Here is a 24,465-nt window from a genome sequence, read left to right as displayed (position 1 = left end):
GGCAAGATGTTTGTGAGGCTCAAATGGGATCACGCGTGTAAATCACTTTGAAAATTTTAAAGCACTATATAAATGTCTGCTAAGTGTCATTATCATTATTAGTCCATCACAAGAAATGTGTTTTCTGAAACGATGAAGGAATGTGTCCAGTACGACTGATTTTGTCTTGGAAATCTGCTTAGAGGGAAGTGTCCTTGGTATTCTGTAATTAGATGAAACCAAATAAAATATAGGAGAAGTAAAGGGAGAAGAAAGAGCGGAGATATTTAAAGAAGGGGTACTTGGTACAAATAATGCGAGTCCCTTCCTTCAGGAAGGATTCTCAGTCTTTCCTAAATTCACTGTGTGGAAAAGGTCCCACCGGTCATGTTGTATTACAGTGAATCAAGCAGTATCTAACAGCTTTTACACCATGAGTAAGTTTCCCACACCCCTGCAAAACACAATAGGCAAGTATCATCCTGTTTTTGTTGATGGAGAAACTGAGGTACAGAGATCAGCTGATTTCCCCAATGAGTCAGATACCTGCTCCGGAATAAAACCATGGAGCTATAAACTCCTAGCTTTGAGCTCTAGGCCCTGCCCTTTCCAGATCTCAATTACTTTCAATCTGTTTTGTTTTTTAGTGAGGAAAAAATGTCTTCAATTTTAAAATATTTCTCATTTGTCTCCTACGTGTAAGGCACTGCCTGTGCATAATAAATACAGGCCCTAGCACTAAGATCTCTGCTTCTTGGCAAACTATCACTTAACGACTCCCAAGACAATTTCCCACAACACATGCTCCGACACAATCGGTCCTGTTTCAAAGCTTCTCATGTTCCCAACTCATTCTCTAAAGATGGAAGAAGTGCACAGTGATGAATCCATGCAGTATCCTTTTTATACAAGGTCCTCCAGTATGTTTTAGCAGTCTCCATCCCTGCTCTGTGCTTCATTTGGCATGCAAGGCATCTGTATCTGCCCCTCTAATCTTGGATTCCTTTGAAGCCACACCTTTCCTATTAATCCAGACCAAGTGATGAAATGCACATGAGTGAACTAAGCAATGAATTATTGCAGAAAATAAGCTATCTTAAATGTGAGTGAGCTGAATCTCCACACCTTTGCAATAGTCTGCCTAGGCCATGTTCCCTATTTGGTAGATTATCCCTCTCTATTTTCCCTCCTAATCCCTCTTATGATGCAAATCTGTCCTTTCAAAAAGGATGAGTTGTGTAATGAGGTTGAAACAAGTAGCCAGGTGGTCACTCAAAAACATTGTGGACTTCAGTTTTCTATTCTCTATCTATCCCATTGAACAAATTATACTGATGGTTGTGGGTGTCACTATAGAGGATACAGTTGCCGGGCCAATACTCATCATTGCCCTTTCCTCCCCACCCCCTTTTTCTCTGGGATCTAATCAGCCATGCCCTATTACAACAATTAGCTATTTTTTTTAACTATAGGGACAATATGATGACTCCTCAAGAGAATAGAGGCCTTTTCTCTGCTGTTTTATTGACTTTGTATTAATAGTACAATTGCAATAGCTCAGAGCCCACAGTTAGGCAAATTCCTAATATTTAGACAGAGATTTGATTCTCCATTCTAATTTGAATTTATGTTTATCTCTAGTTAATCCCTAGCTAATCTTTCTGGTTGAAGAAAAAAAAATACAAACTGTCAGAAATGTTAGAGTAAAGGAAAAAATACGTTAACAGTGTCTTTTAATGGACACTAGAAGGATAAATTTCTCCTTAGTCTTTGAAGGGGTAGGTACAACCAATAGCTTCAGCCTGAGTGTTCTGCCTTAAGACGTCTGTTAAGGGATGATGGCCTCAATTTCTCTTTCTTTGCCAATACTCCGCTCTTACTTTTTCTTTCTCCTTTTGTCTGTTGTCCCCCCTTCTGATTTCTTCCAGACCAGAACTTGACGAGCCCCTTCTGCCTCTCTGTCTGTCTCTTCAAGGCTGTATGTGTCTAAGAATTCCAGGACATCACTCAACCAACTCTACCTTCCAGCTCAGAGATCTCCCTAATGCCAAAGAACTTTCAGGGCCAAAAGAGAATGTTTACCCCTTTGAACTACAAATTTCAAAATGCCAATTTGTTCTCAAAGTACAGTTACACAGAAATCCACAGTTACACAAAGATTCACAATCTCTGTCATGTAGAGATAATCAAGAGTAGAGTACAGATCATTACGGAAAACCTGAAAGTGTGAAATTGCCTCTTCAATATGTCTTGAGAGAGCCCTGACCTGCTGAATTTAAGAGCATGTATGTGAGTTTTTTGAAACTCAGCATTAAGTTTTACATTATGTTTTGCACATAGTAGGCATGTAATAGTAATTTAATAAATGCTTATTTTACTGGTCCCTGTTACCGTTTTATTTGTTTTATTACCTTATTATTTTCCTATGTGTACCTTGGGTGATGGCATACAAATATGTGCAATTTTAAAGAATTCATATTAATATTTAAAGTTTATTTAGAGAACCTCTGGATTTTAGTGTTGTTCAGGGCCAGCCGCGCAAACTAATATAGGGGCCAATGGCACAAGGATCCCAGCTACCTTCAGAAAATTCAGAGAGAATTAAACAAAGTGCCTTTTCCCCTAAAGTTCACATAATTTATATGTCAAAGACAAACAAAACCCCAAAACTATTAGGCTACAAAAATTCCCCAACCCTCTTCATAGTCACAAAGCCCATAGCTACAACTAATGGCAATGAGCATCAGATACTAAAGGAAGTATAATCCTGATGCTGAAGAGACTTATTTTCAATTTGCCATTGACATAATTTCTTGATCCATACAGGATACTAGCTTGATTTCTTTCTAGTTTTTCCAAGTTAAACTGGCTGCAAACAATATTTCTAAAGGCCAGTTACCCAGTATGGCTCTTCTTTTCTGCACATTCCTCATGACAGTCCTCATTGTAAATGTTTGCTCTAGACTTAATCTGCAGCTTTACAAAGATTATGTCCTGAGCACACATTTGTTTTCAAATGGGTCTCTGCATTGGTTGGACCAATTTTTTTATTACTATTTTTATGACTGTCACCATTGGGTTCTCTTTTTGGATTAGGGTTTGTTATGGGTTTTTGAGAGGGATGGCGGGGCAGGAGGTGGGGGGAATGTGGAAATGGAGGTAGGCAGCAAAGGCTTTAAGTCTCTTAAAGGCAAGCATCCCATCTTAATATTTTTGTACAGACCCCACAGGGCCTAATATAGTATCTTATACCGAGATGGTGTTAAATAAACGTGTGTTGCTGCCTAATAAATGATTTAATGAAAAGGTAATGAGCAAATAAAGATTTCCAGCCCAAGAATGGTGAAGACAGGCGTAGCACTAGGGAGGAGGTAGTTGTTTCCCTGATCAAATAAATATTCTCCAAGTTAAATCTCATAAAATGCTTTGTTCCTATTCCCAAGTCCTTATCATGGACGTATATATTTTGCTTGCCAAACATATTTGAAGCTTTTTCAGAGTATATCTGCTATTTCTTTTGTATGCTTGTTCCTGAACCCCACCATGCCAAGAATAGTGAGTGATCTGCCCAGAGCAGACATTCAATAAATGGTGTTTCAATGACTCTAGGATACAGACTCTGAAGCCATATTGTAGTACTTAAAATACCTTCCTGGGCTTTGGAGACTTGGAGATAGAGCTATAACTGGGGTTAGGTGAGTGGGGTTTTGTCTCAGGACACCAAAATTTGGAGAATGTTGACAAGGCAATCTTGAGCTGATTCCCACTCATTCCTTAGTTGCCACACTCAAGCAGAACTCTTCCCAGCCTAGCTCCATCTTTCTTGTTCTTATCCTAAATCCTGTTTCCTTCCTCCATTAGCTATACCCATGGCCTCTGGCTTACCCTGCCCCCAAATCTCCCTAATAGCCAATCCTTCAGCAACTAGCAACCAGGCACCTATAACACACAGGAATAGACTGCCTCCCCTACTCTCACCTCCTCCTATGCTTCCCCTTGCCCTAGGAACAAAAATTCCTTATTATAGCTCTGCTGGGAGGAACTTTCCACTTTCATTTGTAGGAATGAAACCAAGAGCTAAAACTTCTCTTTAGAGTCTCTCATTTTTATCTTTGATTGTTACTCTCTGTAGGTATTTCTCTTTCCCACCTGTCCAACCATACCATGAGAAGGATGAATTTCTAAATTCTGGAGTATCTGCTAAATTACTAACTGCTGGGACTTTCTCTTCTCTAGCTGAAATGAAAATGCAGTTCTATGAGGACAGTGTCATAGTCAATTGGATCTCAAGTTCTAGTCAATGTATTCTCAATTAAATGAATTCTTAGATTGCTCAACTCAGATAAGAAGGTATGAACCAAGCCTCACCACTCACTACTGACCTGCTGGAGGCTTCGCTAATATAAAATTCCCAATCTAACAATACACATAGGCCAAAAGTTTTCCTACAACGGGGCCCCATACTTAAATTTTTTTTACCATGAACTTATTTTTAATCATAATTACTTTTATTTTTAATAATTTTATCTTTTTTGCATAATCTAGATTTCCCCCTATAGCTATATATTGATGGTACCTCTAATTTTCCTTCACCCACCCCCTACCCAGAGAGCCATATCCTATAACAAAGAATTTATTTAAAAAAGATGAGAAAAACTTCAACAAAACTGATCAATATACTGAAAAATTCTAACATATGTAATGTTTCTACACCTGTGGACTGACACCTCTCCCTATACATACCTCTGCAAAAGAATTGGGAAGAGTGTCCTCTCCTAAATTTTCTTTGAGGTCTCTGTCTTTCTAAGGACATAGAAATACAAGGGTATCTGGGACCCAGATCAAACTGCTGATTGTTAAATTTTCAGTGTAAACATCTATGCTTCAGAAATCAGCAAATGCTACAAATCAGAATTAATTTATTGTTTTTGTTGAGTGTCCAGACTTAAGAAAGTGTTGGGGAAAATGTCAAATATGCAAATTAAACTTAAAAGTGTGTCATAGGTACATTCCCGCCCCCTGCCCCAGCCCGTAGTTAAACATCTACTAGCACACTCCCAAATCCCCTGAGGTACTGAGTGACAAAAAGACCTTGGCTCTGGAAAGGGCATAACAAACACACAGATATTGGGGGGGGAGTCCCTGTGACTACAGGGGCAATGTGTCCTTCAGGCTCTTGCCTCTGCCACACAATCATTGCAAGCACCAATATATTGAACCATCTCTGAGCTGAGATGGTCAGTTGTCCAGAGACATAACCAGCAATAGGTGGGACTTATCCAGGGGTCTTTACTGTGCCAGTATCACTACTAGCAGGTATCACTATCCTCCAAGCAGTTCTGCCTACAGGGAACTCAGTACCAACAACTGCAGCTGTCTGCCAGGGTGGCCAGCTGTCCAATGGAGTCACAAGAGTGGCTCAAGCCTGCCAAGTTGAATATGTACCTAAGGATATCCACAGCAACGGTGCCTGGAGCATTGTTGGGCAGGGAAATTCTCTGTGAAGGTCTTTGTCAGGGAGAGAAAATTCTGGGCAAAAGGAACATAGCATGAAAACATAGCTCTCATCATACTACTTTGTCTTATTGGATTTCTGTTTAGGCAGAGCCAAGTCAAGCCCAAAGTACCTTGAAGTCTGTTCTAAGATTACCACGTCTTCCCATAAAGTCCTACCTTCTCCCCACTGGGAAACTCTGAAATTACTCAGACCTTGTCCTACCAGCTACATTGTAGTGAGTAAGGTTTAGGGTTAATGGGGCACTATGCTGCCTGCCCTAAGCTTCTGGAGCAATTTGGTGGCATTATGGACAAACTGTGCTACTTAGTTTCTCCTTGGGTTTTCAGGACCTAACTCTCTCTTGGTCTCTTTCTATATGTATGGTCACTATTTCTAGAAAGAGTTTAGATTTAGAGCTGGTAAGAACCTTAGAGGTCATCTGATCTAACCCTTTTAGTTTACAAAGAAAGAAATGAAAACCCAGATAGATTGTGACTTGCCTAAGGTAATACAAAAGCAGCAGGGCTAACATTTGAACCAAGGTTCTGTGATTCCAGATCCAATGAATTTCCTGTATTACTCTGCCATATTACCTCTCTGCAGCCTTCTCTGTTGGTTTCATTCCTATCTCCCCCCTCCCCCCCACCCCATCCCGGCCCAACTGTGGGTGTCTTGAGCCCTTTTCTCTTCTCTTTCTACAGCCTTTATTTTGGTGAACTCATCAACACCCATAGGCTCAATCAGCAACCCTAAGTAAATGACTCATCACTCTATAAATCCAGCCCACATCCCAGTCTTGATCTCTAGTTCCAAATCGCCTAATGTCTTCTGTATGTCTTCATTAACCAGAGTTTGCCATAGGCATCTCAAATTCAACATGTCCAAAACAGAACTCAGTATCTTTTCCCCAAACCACGCTTCTCTAATTTCCCTATTTCTGTTGAGGGCACCAAGGACTTCTTTCCAGTCACCTAGATTCACAATCTTCATGTTATCTTACTCTATTCTACCATACCCCCTCTCATAATCAATCTGTTGCCAACCCTTATTGAGTCTACCATCATAAGTTCCCTTGAATTCACCCCCTTCTCTCCATTCATATGACCAGCACCTTAGTTTAGGCTTTTGTTATCTCTAGCTTGGACTATTTCAATAGCCTCCAAATTGGTCTCCCTCTCTATCTCCAAGATCTCCCCTCTTCCATATAACTGTCAAAATTATACTCCTAAAGGAGTATACCCTGCTCAAGGAGCGTCAGTGGCTCCCTATTACCTCTAGGATAAAATGTAAACTTCTCTGTTTAGAATTTAAAGTCCTTCATAGTCTGGCTCTGATCTTTCTAGACTGCCTTCACATTATTCCTCTACTTGCTGGATTACAAGTATGTGACACTTCACTTCCCTCTGTGTCTTTGCACAGATTGGCCCTCACATCTGAAATGTAATTGTTCCTCACTCTTACCTCTTAGAATTCCTAACTTCATTGAAAGTAAAATACAAAGAGAACAGAAGGAAATTCAGGGGGAAACAAAACAAACAGGATAATTTTGAAAGTAATATGTTGAATTTATTATATGCTTTCAAAAATATAGGTAATAAGATTATTTTTAAGTAATATGTTGAATTTATTATATACTTTAAAAAGTATATGTAATAAGATTCATGGTTTCATGTGCATTCTTCTTTATCTATTCTATTTGGTAAGTAGAAATTTTCATTTGGGAGGAGGTATTTGCTAAGTGCAGATTTTTTTTTAAATTATAAATGTAATCAATCTTCATACACAAAACCTTTCCTGAACCCATCCCCGTAGATATTACTGCTATACCCCCCTCAATGGCTTTGGTATTTTTTTTACTTTGTATTTTTTTCCCCAGTAGAATGTAAACTCCTTGAGAGTGAGGATTGTTTTGTTTTTGTCTTTGTATTCTCAGCACCTAGCACACAGTGACTACTTTGTAAATCATTTTTGAATGAATGATCTGCTCTGCTAGCTGCCAATGGAGTGATCAAACTCTTTGTCCCAGACTGAGGGAATAAAACCTACCAAATCCAAAACACTAAATTGCATCCCTTGTCCCTCCTAAAAGGGACATGGTACAAACCTGACCTTGATAACAAGACAATATCTGCCTCTTTCCCTACTGTGTCATCTTCTAGGAAAAAAAATCACATGGAGGAAAGAGACTAATAAATTGCTTTCCCATTTCTCCTGTTTTGGAGTAGAAGCAGAGAGAGCCACGTATACCCCCAAAAGGCTACACAACAAAACAAACAAAACACTGTCACCAATTACCAACTGAAAATAAAAATTCTCTGTCAGATGAAACCTGCCTGGTTCCAAAACTCTTTAGCCTAAAGGAAGGGAGGGGTAGGGAACAACTCATTGCCCATGAACCTGAGCCAAACCATCACAACAACAAAATCAGAACTGTAAAAACCAGTGAGGTGTGCGGTTGTGTTAAAACACACCATAAAAGAGGGAAATAGTTGGGGGACATAGAAGTCAATCTTTTCACAATGGCACAAAGCAGCCACCTATCCCTGAGCAGGGATCTATCTTTCCAGACAGGCCTAGGTTTTATCTCTGAGTAAAGAGAAGCTTTGGAAAGTCTAGTTTCCTGCTAACTTGCCTATCATGCCCCATGCAGACACCATAGTGGTCTTCAGGTTTTAGAACTTTTGGCTTGGTTCCCTTCAGGGACAATTCGTGGCAGATATACTTCATCATTAATTAATTAGGATTTTTAAGGGCTTACTATGTGCCAGACATTGTGCAAAGTGCTAGGGATACAAAAAGAAAACCGAAGGCAGTCTCTGCCCTCAAGAAGCTTATATTCTAACTGGGAGAAATAACACATATCTAGGTGATCTCAGAGGGATAGTTTGGTTTGAAAAGTCTCAGAGATGGTGGGTGGAGCCATAGGGAAGTAAATTGATACACCTTTTCCAGTAGAGTGCTCCAAGGGCTCCTCCTTAGGTCCCTTTTTAAACACAAAAGAAAGAGATAGCTGAGTCTCCAAATCATAAAAATTCTAAATTTGGAGGGAGAAAAGGGAAGAGAAGACTCTATTAGATCAGTGAATCACCAGAGAGGAATGGATAGCTCTGAAAATCTTCTAACATAGGTAACAGGGCTTCACAATGCTGGAAACCAGCAACTAAAATGACTCTCCAACCAGCTCCAAGGCATTAGGGTTTAGGGAGTTCATTGCAGGGGTTCCACAGAGGAAAAAAAAAATCTCCATGAATATAGTGCTTAAGGAGAGGGTGGGAAGATCTTTCCCAGCACCTTAGAAGATGCCCCATCCATTGGAGCTAAAGTAAGCGAAAGGATGACAATGATGCCTATTTTAGGAAATCTCTGTCTCGGTGGGAACTGCCCTTGAGCTTCAAGCCAGCATTGCTGGGGCTGAGGGTGAGTGGGATTGCATAAGTGGTTTTGTAACTGGAGAGTATTTAGGTTGTAAGAGTCAGGTGACCTCAGCCCTTCCTTGGAGTTTCCATCTTCCCTGAGGCAAGACCATCAAGTCTGACAGCTCTATTTTATACTCAGATCTGATTTTTATTTCATCTCTGCTGCGCAGTAACACTGCTCTTAGGCGTAAACCAGCCGTAGCATTATGATTTTGGGGCCTCTGGAGCAGGAGTTCTTAACCTGGGGGCCATGAACTTAGAGGGGAAGAAAAGAAAACCTACCTATTTATTTTTACTAAACTTTGGTTTCCTTTGTGATCCCATGTATTTCATTTTGTGCATTTAAAATCATTATTCGAGATAGAGTCCAGAGGCTTCACCAAGAGGAGTCCGTGGCACACAAAAATTAAGAACCCTTCCTCTGAAGAGAGAGGGATGATAGCATCTTAACCATAGATCTATATATTAAGAGGAGAATAGGTTCCAATTCACCCTCACCCCAAGTGGCATAAACACATTATCCTACCTTTGCTCTCCTATTTTCCCATTATTTGCCCAGTATTGGAATGAGTAAGGATTGAGAAAAGAAGATTAGTATACCAGTTTGGATCAGATGACCCCTGCTCCCCATAAAGATAATTTCCTCCTCCCACTCCTTTAAGCAAGGAAAAGGCAGCTGCCCTAAATTCAGCACTCCTGTAGAATCCCTGCTTTGCTTCTTCCCTGTGAGCAGATCACCAAGGAAAGCCCAGATTCTGCCCCAATGAGCACATGGGACCTTTTGGTCATTCCTTTTTGCTATGGAATGTGCTGTTGCTGGATAACAGAAAATTTGAGCGAGCTAATCTGAGTTTGTGGTGTTATTTGGGAGCAATAAAGAATGGGGGTGGGGAGAGAGATTCAAGTCTGGAATAAAAAGCTGCAGACTCATTCAGTACCTCGTGGGGAGACTGGGAAAAGGGGAGGCAGCTGCCCAGAAAGGATGGCCCTGGGAATTTCCCAGCATTCCCCAGGCTAGCAGCCTTTATCTAGTCCAATGTGATAAATAAAGGGAAATAAAAGCAGAGATTTTAATTTGAAGGGTTGTCACCAAAACACGCAGAGTATATTTGTTGTAATATATAGTAGGTTATATTGTTATAGTGCCAGGTTACATAATACTGTATTATATTTGTTACAGTATAGTATGTTATATCATGTCATGTATTATAGGATAGTATGTTATGCTATGTTACAGTATAGTATGTTATAGTATTGGAGCATTTTATATAATCATATTAAATTTATTAAATTGTCACATATCTTATAATGTTACATTGTTTCATATCATAACGTATCATATCACATTTTAGTGAGTCAAAAAACCAAGGATAAAACAGGTCTAGAAGAGACGGACCAAACCATGCAGGCTTTCCTGATTTCTCTACCCTCAGCACTCAGGCCTGGGCTACACTTATACAGGGTATCCCCAAAGTCTTAGTCCAGTTTTCAGCTTCCATTATACAACTTCACTAGGATCTTCAGTACCCTCTTTGTATAGCCTCATTGACTCTCCTGTTAAACTGCTTTCAAGGGCAGCTTGTTTCATTCCTTGCATTTGGATCCCCAGGACCTAGCATAGTGCCTGGCACCTGATAAATATTTATTGATTGGCTACCGGCTCCTACGTGGCTCAGTCCTGCGGCTCTCCTTTGCTGTGTACAAATTGAGTGTGCTATTTTGAGTCCGGGGAAGGCCTAGATGATTAGTCAGTTTTGGGGATGTGCGGAAGAGTGACCATTAAGAGTGTTAATTAGTGTGATAACATATTACTCTGTTTCCTTTGGGGATGACAACGGTAGAACCTGTCTCTCTTACTTTAGTTTTAATTTGCAGAAGTTACAATAAAACAGATTTAGGCATGATGAAATAACAATGGCCAGCATGGATAGAGTGCCTAGCGCTTTACAACCAATATCTCGTTTGATCCTCACAACATCAGTGGGAGGTAGGAGCTATTATTATCCCCATTTTACAGATGAGGAAACTGAGGCAAACAGAGGTCAAGTGACTTGCCCGGGGTCATGTAGCTAATAAGTGCCTGAGACCAGTATGAGTAAGTTTTGGGTCTTACTGCCTCCTGGCCCAGCTGCCTCATGAGAACTGGTTTTCAGGCTATGGCTGGATGACCACTCGTTGGGCTCATTGTAGAAAGGATTCTCATTTACATATCGTGTGGACTACACCGACCCTGAGGTTCCTTCCAGCTCTAACATTCTCTCATAACGTGGCCCATCTAATGACACACAAGTTAGTGATTGAACCCAGATGTAGTTCCTGACTGTCTCTCCAGCGTTCTGTGTACCATACAGCATAATCACAAATCTATGGAGTGAATGAATCTTGAGGTACATTTAGACACCTCAAATACTTTGTTTATCATCCCTTATAATTTTCCCAATACCCCCAAAATATAGACCAACAATATAAGAATACATTTAGAGGCAGTAAGCAACATTTGTTAAAAGGGCCCTCTTAATCCTCTTGGCTAACTGAAAAAGAAACAGGTCTCCAGGGAAAAGGATCCTCTCCTTTTGTGGGCCACTTGGGTGAAATCTATGCTAATTTGGGGCACACATGCTCTTGACCCCTCCACTGTCAGTCTCTCACCCACATTTCCTGTCACGCTGCTCAGTTCATATGACTCAGCACACTCTCCTTTGTCCTGCAGGATCTCTCCATTTCCAGGGATGCAGTGGGTCATTCTACTACCCAGAGGCCTCTGCTTCAGGAAAGCAGTTACTGTCCAACAGCCCTCCCCACCCTCCCACCCCCAGCCTGCAATCTTTAATTCTGCAGGGCTTCCCACTGTACACACACCACTGAGAGTTTTGGTGCAAAGAAGAAAGCTGCAGGGTTGGGGAGGGGCAGCTGATATCTCTGCAGCATTTTGGAAACTGTAGTGGGAGGACAAGCAGAGCCATGTCCCTGGAAGGAATTGTTGGTGCTTAATAGTCATGAAATTCGTTAACACTCACCAGCATTATTCATGAGATACTAATTTAGCAAAGAAAGACTTAGCTGATAGACCTTAATTCTATGTCCTAGAGCTTTTTTTTGGTTCTTCTTACTGACATGGGCTCAGATTATTACTATATAAGTTTTATATTTGAGGGAGTTATCTTGTTTAGGGAAGCTCAGGGGCTCCAACAGTCCTGCCATCAATTCCCCTAAGATCCAAACCGATCCAGAACTGCCAGGCCATGGAGCTTTTAGTGAAGGCATTCTTTGCTTCTTGGCCCTTTTAAAAAGCTCTACAGCATTCATCAGAAAGGATATCAGTGACAGCCTGTGGACCCCTTGCAGATGCTGCAGGGTCCATCCCAAGGAGAAGCATCAGCAGATTTCAAAGAAGCCCCAGAGATGCTTAAAGCCAAAAGCTCAGATCAGGGAACTGGGCCAAATCAAAGCATAATGCAGTGTAATCACAGAGAGCAATTTAAAAATCAATATCAGCCTGGCAGCTAAGGCAATGTCTATGAAAACAGGTGAAAAATGGGACCATCTCTCCTCTCTTATTCAGTCAGCCACTCCCTCTAACAACACAATCAGGCAAATTTACTCGCCCAAAATGGTATCCCCTAAAGGAGAAAAAGGGAGAGATCAGATAGGTGTGGGATGAACCAAAATTCTGCAAACCCTAGAGAAAATCTTTGTAAAGAGCAGACAATTTATAATGATGAGGCTGAAGACAGTGATAAAAACAAAATGTATATTCTAAGTTGAGCAACTATCCAACTGAACCCAGGTCCTGTCCTCAAACTCCTAACCATCTAAAGAGTAATCTTTAGCATCTTACCAGGCCAAAAGGGTCCAAGACACAGAAAAGGTTAAGAACTTTGGTCCTAGGGTACTGAGACAGTCAAGATATGCACATCTGGGGGATGAGGGTAGGAATGGAGGATAGGGTGATGAAAAAGAAAGGCAGAAAAGAGGAGAAGAAAAAAGAGAAACTCTCATTAGTTAGCAAGACACAACTCAGAGCAAACTAGACCCTATTACAAAGTGGTGTTCTAGGACCTTGTGCAGAATCCTGTTTAAAAGATGGTAACTTGGACCTCTGTAGATTTCTTTTTTTCTGCCAATGAAAAGAGAAGAGGTCATTTTTAATGAATCAAAGGAGAAATCAACACTGGGGCAATACAGATTTTTGAAGGTCTAACTTCCCACCAGTACCCAGCCCAGACCCTAAAGCAATGACTTCCATTCCTGGAATCTTTGAGTTGAGAACACTATTTTTTTTAAAGTTCTCATCAAGAGATTAGGTAGCATAACAGATAGAATGCTGGACTTGTGGAATCAAGAAGGACTGAGTTCAAATCCAACCTCAGACACTTAACTGTGTGACTACAGACAAAGTCACTTAAGCCAATCTGTCAGCCTCATCTGGAAACTGTAGATAATAAAAGCACTGAGCTCCCCGGGCTGTTGTGAGGATCCAGTGGGACAACAAAGTCCTTTACAAACTTTAAAAGAGCTATATAAATGCTTGTTATTATTATTATATACTACTAAGCAGCACAGTAGATAGAGCACTGGACCTAGAGTCAGACACTAGCCTCAGACACTAGCTGTATGACCCTAAGCAATTCATTTAACCTCTCTGTGTCTCAGTTACTTCATCTGCAAAATGGAGAAAAATTTTATCATCTACCTCCCAGGATTGTTATAAGGACCAAATGGCAAAATATTTGTAAAGTATTTTGCAAACCACAGAGCGCTATATAAATGCTAAATAAAGTCCCCACCAAGTACACAGATACTAAAGGGGCTAGAAAGCTAGCCTTGGAGTCAGGAAGACTTGAATTCAATTCTTGCCTCTGACACATTTAAGGGTTGTGTGACTCTAGGTAAATCATTTAATGTCCCAGTAGACAGGCAACTGTCCAAGGCTAAAAGTCATTGGTGGGTTGCTGATCTGTTTCTGTGGAGAGAGTCTATACCAAGAGTTCATTATACCTCTGAAATCACAGGTCTAGACAATATTAAAAAAAAAGGTGAGGGGGGTGCGGGAAAAGACAGTGAGAAGGGGCAACAAATCCTCCCCGGGATCTAACAATTTGTGATCAGCATATTTTCATTTGTGGTGATCCAGGCTCTGTACCATCCTTCCCCTGTCCTTTTCTCCTTCAACATTCTATCAAGGAGATTAGTTGTCAGTTGAAATGGAAAATAAAAAAGCAGATTTACAAAGTACAATTATAATGGATACAAGGCCTAGGAACATTGCAGAGCTCTCTAATACCAGGTCAGAAAGAACACTCCTGAACTCCCCTCTCCCTGAAAATCCAGGATCCTATCCTGCTTTCAGTCTATTTGAAAATAATGTCCCAGACTTCAGTAGCTCTAGGCAGATGGCTTATGTCAGACCACAGGCTGGGGTGTCCTGAGAGAATAAGCAAGGCCTTCCTTACTCCCTGCAAATAGAGATTTAATTCAAAGTGAGAAATCTCACACAATGAATAAATTCATACCTGGGAGCCTGTGCTATTGAGCCCCCCTTTCCCACCCCACCTGCTCTCCTTCCTCCAATTTAAATTGTAGACTATGTCTTCTTTTCTGCTGAGCCTGTAGGAATGATAACTGATAGGATTGAGCTGCAACCTGGCGTGCACTCTGCAAAAGCAGCAGCTCATCAGTTGCCATGGCGCCCTGCAGTGCCATCTCAGATTCGGGCTCCTATTACAGACCAGACCTGCGGTTTCCAGAAAAACAGAATGCCCACCAGCCTGAGGGGACAAAAGAGAGACAGCTGGAAATCTTACTCTAGCTAACCATTTCAACCTTGTAGGTCAACAACCATCTCACTAAAGGGACTGGCAAAAAGAACAGTGTTGGTGAATTTCAGTTGCATCTTATTTTTGCTAAAGGGTAAAAATCAAAGATTCCAGGAGCCCAGACAGTCTGCAGCATAGATGAGATTCATGCATTATCTTAGGACCCCAAATGATCTTTTCTGAAAGAAAATGGTTGATAGAAATAATAAGGCCCTTCGTTTATTTACATGACAATTGACACTTTGCAAAAGTGCTTTATGTTACTTCATTTAATCCTCATAATAACCTCGTGTAATAGGTAAGGCAATATATTATCACATCCACTTTAAAGATGAGAAAACCAAGCAAAAATGGTTTAGCAACTTGCCCAGAGTCACACTTTTAGCAGACCAGGGGTGGAGCTTAGGTTAGAGTTCACGTTTCCTGACTATTTGTCCTGTGCTTTTGCTGACTCCATTTCTTAAGTATAAGTCGTTAAAAGGAAACTAGTTTTTCTTGGTGGCTTAACCAGTGGTATTTTGCTTCCCCTTTTCACACTGGAGGGGACAGTGGGAGATCTGAGAACTGGACCAGAGGATTCAAAGACAGGCACAGTCGTCCTAGGCACATGGTTTGCTCAGCTGAGACCCAACTGTTGCAATATTTATTCAGTGATAAGACCTTGCCATTCAGATTAAATGCCCCCTTCTGCATAGATTATTTTACAGTAAAATGGGCCTAGTGTCAACATGTGTCTTCCTGCTGCCCCTCCAGTAACATTATCACGAAAGGTTCATTCATTCCTGTTTTCAAAAGGATCCCTGTTTGCCTCCCTCTACTTCAGTTAGAACTGCCATTGCAGCTGGCTGATGGAGGGACAGGAAAACAAAGTTTATCATCTTATTTTAGGGGAAGAAACTGAAGCACAAAGAAAATAACTCTCTGGCTCTTTAGTTAGTATTGTGGCAGGATAAGGACCAGGAGTTCTGTCAGTGGTGTCAATTCCTGTGTTCTAAGCATCCAAAGGAGCCAGCCTATGGCTCTTTGGGTGATGCTGAGAGCCAAAAAGCAAAGGTTTTCCACTTGAGCTCTCTCTCAGCTTGTTTCCATGTTCCCTTTCCTTGGTCCAGGAGCTGAGTGAATGAACTTAGCTTTCTGTCTTCCCTTTTCGTCTTTCCAGAGGCACCCCTTCGAATAGACTGCCAGCAATCTGACCTCATCAATGGAAGAATACTGAGACCTAAGGGTTTTGCATGTGCTGGAATCCAATGATTCTGTTGATTCTCTGGTGCTTGATGATAGCCATTTCTATTTCAAGATGCTTAAATCACTCTTTTGTTCATTCTGCTGTGTAACTAGGGCACGTGCTAAGACGGTTGTTTGGGGTAGGCGTCCTTTCTTTCGGCCTTGTGGAGTCAAACAACCCACTCAGAAAGGGGTTGGTCAGATTCCTGATTAGCCTGGTCTCTAGAAGTCCCCATCTCTAAATCTCATTTCAGGAGGCACTCAGAATAGCATAGCCCCCAACAATTGTTTTTTTTTTCATTTGACAAGCATTTATTTTCTCTCCCTTCTATATCCCCTCCCCCAATTGAAAAAAGAAGAAAAACAAAAACCTTATAATAAATATGCATGATCATATCTAAAAATGTTTGCCTCCTTCTGCATCACCCCCCAACAACTCTTACAGTCTCTTACAACCTCTGGTCTCCTTTTATTTTACTCACTCCCCCCACCCACAAGCCAAAGATTCATAGCAGGCTGTCATTTAGAGTGAAGCAAAGTCTCTTTCTTTCTCTTTCTTCTCCTTAAAAAAAAATCTCCAACTTCTCAGAATTCCAGTGTTAGTTTGCTTGATTCAATCACCTAGCAACAACCCTGACGTTCCTTTCCTTTCTCACACCTGGCTCTCCTTCCTACGTAAGCTTTCTAGGGCAGGGATCAGGTTCTGGGCCTAACCCATTTTCCACACTGCAGAGTGCACAGCCAATTCATGAATAAATAACATCATGTTGAGTCACCATGAGAAAGTACTCTGCTATCCTCTCCATCAGACCCTTTTCTCCAGCAGACTTTTCATGCCATCTTTCATCTCCTTGGTCCATATGAACTGCTAATTTACCATAAACTTAACTTACTTATTATCAGTTTATAATTACTTCCTATGACTGCCACCATGGGGCCCTTTTTGAGTTCCCTGAAGTTCAGAGTATTTTTTCTTTTAAAAATATGTTTATTGATTTCATTTTTATTGATATCTTTAGCTTTTTACATCATCATCAGTTCCAAATATATCCTTCACTCCTCTCTTACCCATAGAGATATCCTCTGTAACAAAGATCAAAATGAAGAAAGAAAAACAGTTCAGCAAAACTAACCGATGCTTCGTCCAAGTCTAGCAACATATACAATGTTCCGTAACCATAGTTCCCCACCTCTGCAAAGGAGAGAGAGAAATGTGTTTTCTCATCTCTTCTCTGTGGTCAAGGCTGATCATGATAATTACACAGTGTTTGATTCTGTTTAGATTTTTCCTCTTCTAAAGAACTACCTCATGCAAGCCTGCCCATGCTCACTTGGTGCTGGGTTCCACAAGAAGTAGCCTTGAAAGCTCCCCACACTACCAGCATAGCCCAAACACCTATTAATAGCTTAGAGGAACAAGGTAAAATGGAATGATGGGAAGCCACGTCTCCTGCTTGTTTTCTCCTGCAAGGAAAAGGGAGCTCCCCTTATTCATCTCAGGCTCATTCTCAATGTAAAGACTGATTCAGTTTCTACCACCTCATGGGGGAACCTCCTAGACATAGGTCAAACACAGGAACAGAGCTGACTGCTTATGAAACCCATTCTGGGAATTTTCAATTCACTAAAGTTTACAAATTGTTCTGGGATACCACTCCGTTCCCAAAGAAACTTTGGAGCATGAAATGACCAAGATTCTTTTCATATCCTCTTTTTCCTGGAAAGGAAGAATTGGGGATTGTTTGGAAGGATATCATTGTTACATAGCAAACAGGGGTTCTAAACAATTACACATTTAAATAGTGCTTTAGGGTTTACCATATGCTTTCCTTACAACTCAATTAGGTAAGTATTATTACTATGATTCCAGTTTTACAGATAAAGAAAGTGAGGCTCAAAGACTTGAAGTGACTTTACTAAGGTCACGTGACTAGTAAATGACAGAACTAGGCCTCAAAGCACATCCAACTTTAATTTCAGTGTTCTTTCCACTCTGCCACTATAGTGGGCAGAGACGTTCCCCCTACTGCTCCCTTAATCATGAACTCCCAGTTCCATCTTCAAAAAGCCTTTCCCTGGAAATTCATTAATAATGTATTTGCAGATGAGAGATGGTCACATGTGACTACTAATGAAATAATGAGATGACTCCAAAGAAGAAACAATCATCCTGGCACTTAGCTTGTTGTCTGGGCTGCTACTTAAAGGGATCAAATCATTAAGGAGCAGGTGAACCAAGATGACTGAAGCTACCACAGGTGTCTGGCCAGGACCTTAGTCCCAAAAGGAAGAAAAGGAAACTAGTTTAATCGAAGCAGAAGAAATTGAGTCTGACTGTGTCTTTTTACTCTTTATATACAGGAAGAGGAGAAGAATCATTGGAAACGTAGAAAAGAAAAAATAAATGAATGTCAAAGGCAAATCTTAAAGTCTAGGGAACAAACCTTGAAGTGGTCCTCCCTTGTCTTAAGTCCTTCTCCACTCCAATCCATCCTCCGCACAGCTGCCAAAATTATTTTCCTAATGAACATGTTGTTGGCCTACTCAGAAACATATAATGACTCCTTGTGACCTACGGACTAAAATATAAATTTCTGGCTTTTTAGAGCCCTCCACAGTCTGACTCCAATCTAACTTTGCACTACTTCCCTGCACATACTATACACTCCAACCAAAGCAGACTACTAGTTATTCCCTGAATTCGGTGTCCTATCCCCTACCTCAATACATTTTCACAGGCCATCTCACAGGTCCCTTCTCTGTCATCATTTATTGAAATTCTTGTCCTTCAAAGACCTATTCAGGGGTCATCTCCTCTGGGAAGCCTTTCTTGAGCTTTCCTTCCAATTGAAAATAATCTTGTCTTCTACGGATGTATTACCATGTTCTGCTTTGTAGTGTATATTTATTTGTATACTTTGTAGTGTTCCCTCGACCCCACCCCAATCCCTCTACTTTGGGGCATTCTCATCCAGCATTCCAGGCAATTGCATGGAAGTTTGGGCTGGGGAAGGATCCCTTCTCCCTACGCTCACTTAAAAACACACATAGATGTACTCTGACTGTTATTGCCAGCCTTGGTGAGTCAGGGGTCCAGATTATGTTGTTATGAAAAGTCTTTTTTATCAGCTACTGATCCAGACCTCTGAGGGTACACAACAGGGGACATTCCCCATCCCCTCACAGGTCTCTTATCTTAAGTGATGATTACTGTGAGCCACTAGGTGGGGCAAGGGGCAGCATCTGCCTTATCCCCCTTCCCTGCCTGTAGACACAAAGTACCTCTATTTCTGTTGTCTCTGTTGGGTTTATTCCTTCCTAATCTCAGATGAATGAATGTCTGGATATAGAACTGACCAGGTCATGACCTTGTGAGTTTCAAAAGGTCAAAAGAACCATCAGAGCTCCCCTTCCCCTTCCGAAATTAGTCTGTAGTAGAGACCATCAGAATCCACAGCAATGGTTGCCAAGCCCAGTGAGGAGCCAGAGAGGTAACTGAGACACTTGCCTGACCCAGCCCAGCCACTGATTGACTCGTTAGATGAGACATCACATCCTAGAAGGAGATAGTCCAGCTAAGCAAGGTAAGAACTTGTCCATCACCAATACCATTCCCTAAAGTGAACTTGGTGGGGACTCAGCAGAGACAGGAAAGGACTCCTGGCACCAGAAGTTTCAAATGATTGGCCCCATGTATTACTTACATGTGTCTTATCACTCCTGATATACTGTAAACTCCTTGCAGGCAGGGTATGTATCATTTTTCATATTTGCAATCCCAGTGCCTAGCTAGTTCTATACTTCAGGTATCTCTGATTTAATCACAATGGACCCTACCTCCACTGGCAGATCACAGCTGCTCCACATCTTGGTAGATATCCTTTGTGAGTTGCTGAGACTGAAAAAAAACTGCTTAGTAATCGACCTTCTTATGATAATCTGCTCCAAATTTGGCTAGGCTGGTCCTTGGACAAGACACATATAGATAATGACTGAGGGGGTATTTGGACCCTATCTAGCTTATTATTAGGAATATGAGAGTTTATCCTCTATTAACATAAGCCTTTGAAAACCCAGGACTACCGCTATCCCAAAATAAGACATCACAGAAAGATTTTGAACATAATAGAAACATAATAATGTTTTGTCAATTGAATTAAAGTGGGTAGGGGAGTAGGGAGGTTTCAAATGTGTGTATATACCTATACTGTACTATATACCTAAGGAGCTAGGTGACACAACAGAGAGAGTGCTGGGCTAGGAGTAAAGAAGACCCGAGTTTAAATCCAGTCTCAGACACTTGTTCGCTGTGTGACCTTGGGCAAGTCACTTAGCCTCTGTTTGCTTCAGCTTCCTTGACCATCAAATGGGGATCATAATAACCTTGAAGAGTCGTTATGAAGATCAGATGAGTTAATATTTGTAAAATGCTTAACACAGTACCTAGCACATAATAGATGCTATATAAATGTAAGCTCTCATTATTGTATTCCCTTTTTAAATTTTTGATTTTTTTCTTTTTACATTTTTTTCATTATCAGCTCCAAATTCTCTCCCTTCCTCCAATCCCTCCCCCATCCACTGAGGAGGTAAACAATATGATACCCATTATACATATCATGATCATTATTACAAGAGTCCCAGAAGAAGCAGGATGTGTCTATAACTTGGCCAAGTGATGTTAACACCTGTGAAAGCAGCTGCTAGATCTGTCACTTGGGCTTTCTCTAGAGTTAGCAGAATGTCAGGATATAGATTCTCAGTCAGGCTGCTAATCATCCTGTGCATTCTGTGCTCTGAGAAACGCAGGAATGAGTATAGAATGGATTATTATTGTCTATTCTATCCCCATAACAGGAGTCAGCAAACTATGGCCCAGGAGCTAAGAACAGTTTCTACATTAAATATGTAATGCACAGACATTAAAAATGTAAAGTCATTTTTAGCTTGCAGGCCATATAAAAACAGGAGGGGCCCAGATTTGGCCCACAGTCTGCCAACCTCTGCCCTATAGACCTATACCTAATGTAAAGCAGCCTAACAGATCAATACTCCATTCCAATGTTTAAATTCTAATTTGGTTCTATGATCCTGATGTGGATATTCCCTTCAATGATGCAGACTACATCCTATTTATGACTGCCTATGCTGTGTGACTCTCAGCCATGTCCTCCCCCGAGTTTGCTTCCTGGGGTCTGCCTAACGTGCTAGAGCCCTTCTTGTCTTTTGCTGATATAACAAAGGTAGGAGTGGAGGTAGTCAGGCTGTCCACTGGCAATTCCTCACTCTTGCCACATGATCAGCCCATCTTCTTTTTTGATCATACATTTCTTTGATCTCCTTTCCTTTGATTCTTCTTTGTAGTTCCTTATTTATGTGATGTGTTACAGCCTGCTCACCCTCACCAAGCACCTCTCCATTGTGCCCTGAGTTGCACTTATTTTTAATGTTTTGGAAACTGTATTGTTTCATGGCTTCTACTCAAGTAACAACACTGGTAGACTATTGGTGTTAATTTATACACGTGTGTGTGCACATACATATATACACACATACATACAATGCATGTATATACGTATAAGTGTGTGTGTATTTGTTTCTAGAGTCATTAAGTTTGTGGCGATTAAAAGAGCTTTGCGATTTCCCAAAGGCTTTCTGGACCTCTTTTCTCTTTTTGTTTAATTCTGGACCCAATTCTCAGTCCATTCACACTGTTTATACAAGTTATATTGGCCAATGGATAAGTGTTATGAGATGTCCACATAACTGCATGTCATAATTTAAACAACAGGCATTCTTCAACTATAGTTATCTCTTCCACAATGAGACTTTCACCATCAAGGTTTTAATGTATCATGGGGCAACATAAGAAATTAAATGGGAATTTTGGGGGAGTTTTGCGAACCTACAGATGATATGAGAAGGCTGGCAGACAACAAAGAAGAAGTTTAGAAACTCAGAAATGCATAAAATATATGTATAGCATTGTATAATACCAACATATTTTATCTTTTATGCCATAATAATTCAGACTTCTTCTCTGGTATGAAGGGAGGGCCAAAAAAATTTTACATAAATTTTCCAGATTGTGGGGGTGAGGAGTGCGGTGGGGAGGGTGCTGTACCCTAACCCCTGTAAAGTAGAAGGGATAACTGTACTTGGTTTTTCCTCTGATCATGTCAAACCACTGTATTGAGGGGTTAATCAGTCACCTCTTCCAAAAGGATCCCATTCTGTTTATTGTTTAGTGATAACTTTTAAAAAAAAAAATTGATTTGGTAGAGCAAAATACCACCTCTTGAAGGCTCTCTTCTAAAAAAAGTAGTCTCCTATCCATATCTCCGATCCATCAAAGTTATTCAAGATTTCTCTTGAAAGATATAATGATAACTTTGTTTGGTGACTTTGGTCATTTATCCCGGGTAAGGCATGACTCAGGGAAATGGATTTCCACCAAAGATGTTTGTTGTCATCATGGAGGAGATTGTACGCTGATTCTGAATTAAAGAGAGAGTCCCAGTGGATGGGGAGTTTCTCCAAATGCTGTTGTTTGTGGACAACATTATGCTGGTTGCATAGGGAAGCCCCCAGCTCTTTAAAAACTACAGCCATCTTCAGTATCCCATTCTAATGTTTAAAAACCTTCCCTGTTGGAAATTCTTCCCCGCACCCAGCTTAACATTCCCTATTCTGCTTAAGCCCCTTTCCTTTTGTTCTGTCCTAAGCAGAGATGGAATTAATTTCAGTTAATAATAGTAATGATAACTAACATTTACATAATGTCTACTATGTGTCTGGTGCTGTGCTAAGAGCTTTACAAATATTATCTCATTTTATCTTCACAACAACCCTGGGAGGTAGGTGCTGTTTTTTCCAATTTACACATAAGGAAAGTGGGATAAACAGAGGGCATTTAACTAGTAAGTGTAAAGTTGGATTTGAACTGACTAAATGCCAACATTCTATCCACTGGAATCAAATCAATCCATAAACATTTATTAAGTGCCTACTAAGTGCCAGGCATTATGCTAAGTGCTGAGGATACAAAAAGACACCAAAAAACCAGTCCCTGCCCTCAAGGAACATGGGGGAGACAATATGCTAACAAATATATACAGAGCAAGCTATAAACAGGACAAATAGGAAATAATTAACATAAGAAAGGCATAGAAGATGATATTTTAGTTGACACTTAAAGGAAGCCAGGGAAGTCAGCAGAAGGAGCATGGGAAGGGAGCATTCCAGGGATGGGGCACAGCCAGAGAGGATGTCCAGAGCAGAAAGATGTACCACATAGCTGCCTAAAAAAACAATTATTAAGTATCTCCTATATACCAGATACTGTTCTAGGCCCTGGGGACACAAAGACAAAAGAAAACAACATTTGTCCTCAGAGAGGTAACATTTCTATTGTGGGATTATTAATATATTAACATATATTAATAAATATAGTACAAGGAAAATTGAAGAGAGCAGGGATCAGGGAAAGATTCCTGGAAGGGATGAGTTGAGCTTTGAAGGAAGAAGTACAGGTCAAAAGGAACACATTTTAGGTAAAAAGAACAGAGGCAGGAGGTGGAAGGCAGGATGGGAGGGAACAGCTAGTTCTGTCAACCTCTTCTGTTTCATGACTCTAGATTACTTTCCCTTTAGTCTTTTCCTCAGTCTGAATAACCCCACTTTGCATTAGCCTTTCTACATAAAGCCGTGTTTTCTAACCTTTTCCTTGCCTTTGTTGGCTTCATATAAAGGCATTTCATTGGAGTCTCTTTTCAACCATGTATTTTAGTGTCTGTCATTTTGATGGTTACTCCTTTTCCTTGCCTATTAAAACCCACTTGGTCAGCACCTTCTGTTGGTGCAGTTCATACACAAAAACAAATCCCTGCTCTCCAAACTATGAGCAAGTTAGCCTTCCTCTGCTCCCACTCCTTGCAGCAGCCACTTCCCACATGCCACAGCTTGGACAGAGAGACAAGAATTCTATCCTAGGCAAACAGAGGTCAGATGGTGGGAGGAAGTGAGGTTAAGCCTGGGCTGGGCAGCTTATCAGAGCAAATAAGCCATCTCAGCCATGAGAACAGGGCGGGCCTCTCCAGAGCCAAGCCAAAGGTAGAGAATATATAACCAAGGAGACTGGTTTTTTGAGTGAAAGAAATCTGGATTCATTCATTCTGCCATTCCAGATAGGAATCACTGAGCTATTTAGATTCCCAAGCTCAAAGAAAGTTAAACTTCTTTTATACTCTTTCCTGTGCTTCTCTCAGAATGCTTATTTGGATCAAAACCTGATTTATCAAAACTCAAATGAAATATTAGTAACCCCTTAGCATAGGGCCTAACACATACCAGGTGTTTAACAAATCCTGATTTCCTTCCCTTTCTCTTCTCTCCAACTTGAACATTAAGGGCTTTAAAATTATAATTAATTGAAAGAGGAAAGAGCTTAGCCTTTAACTTTTGAAGAGAGATGATCTGCCACTCAGAGCTGCCAATTGCGATAGACAGATAAGCAACAAAGGAGACTCATTTC

Source organism: Trichosurus vulpecula, chromosome 3 (genome assembly GCF_011100635.1).
Source record: "Trichosurus vulpecula isolate mTriVul1 chromosome 3, mTriVul1.pri, whole genome shotgun sequence".
In the NCBI taxonomy this organism is placed as follows: domain Eukaryota; kingdom Metazoa; phylum Chordata; class Mammalia; order Diprotodontia; family Phalangeridae; genus Trichosurus; species Trichosurus vulpecula.
The sequence above is the reverse complement of the archived record's forward strand: the minus strand, read 5'-3'. Positions refer to the sequence as shown.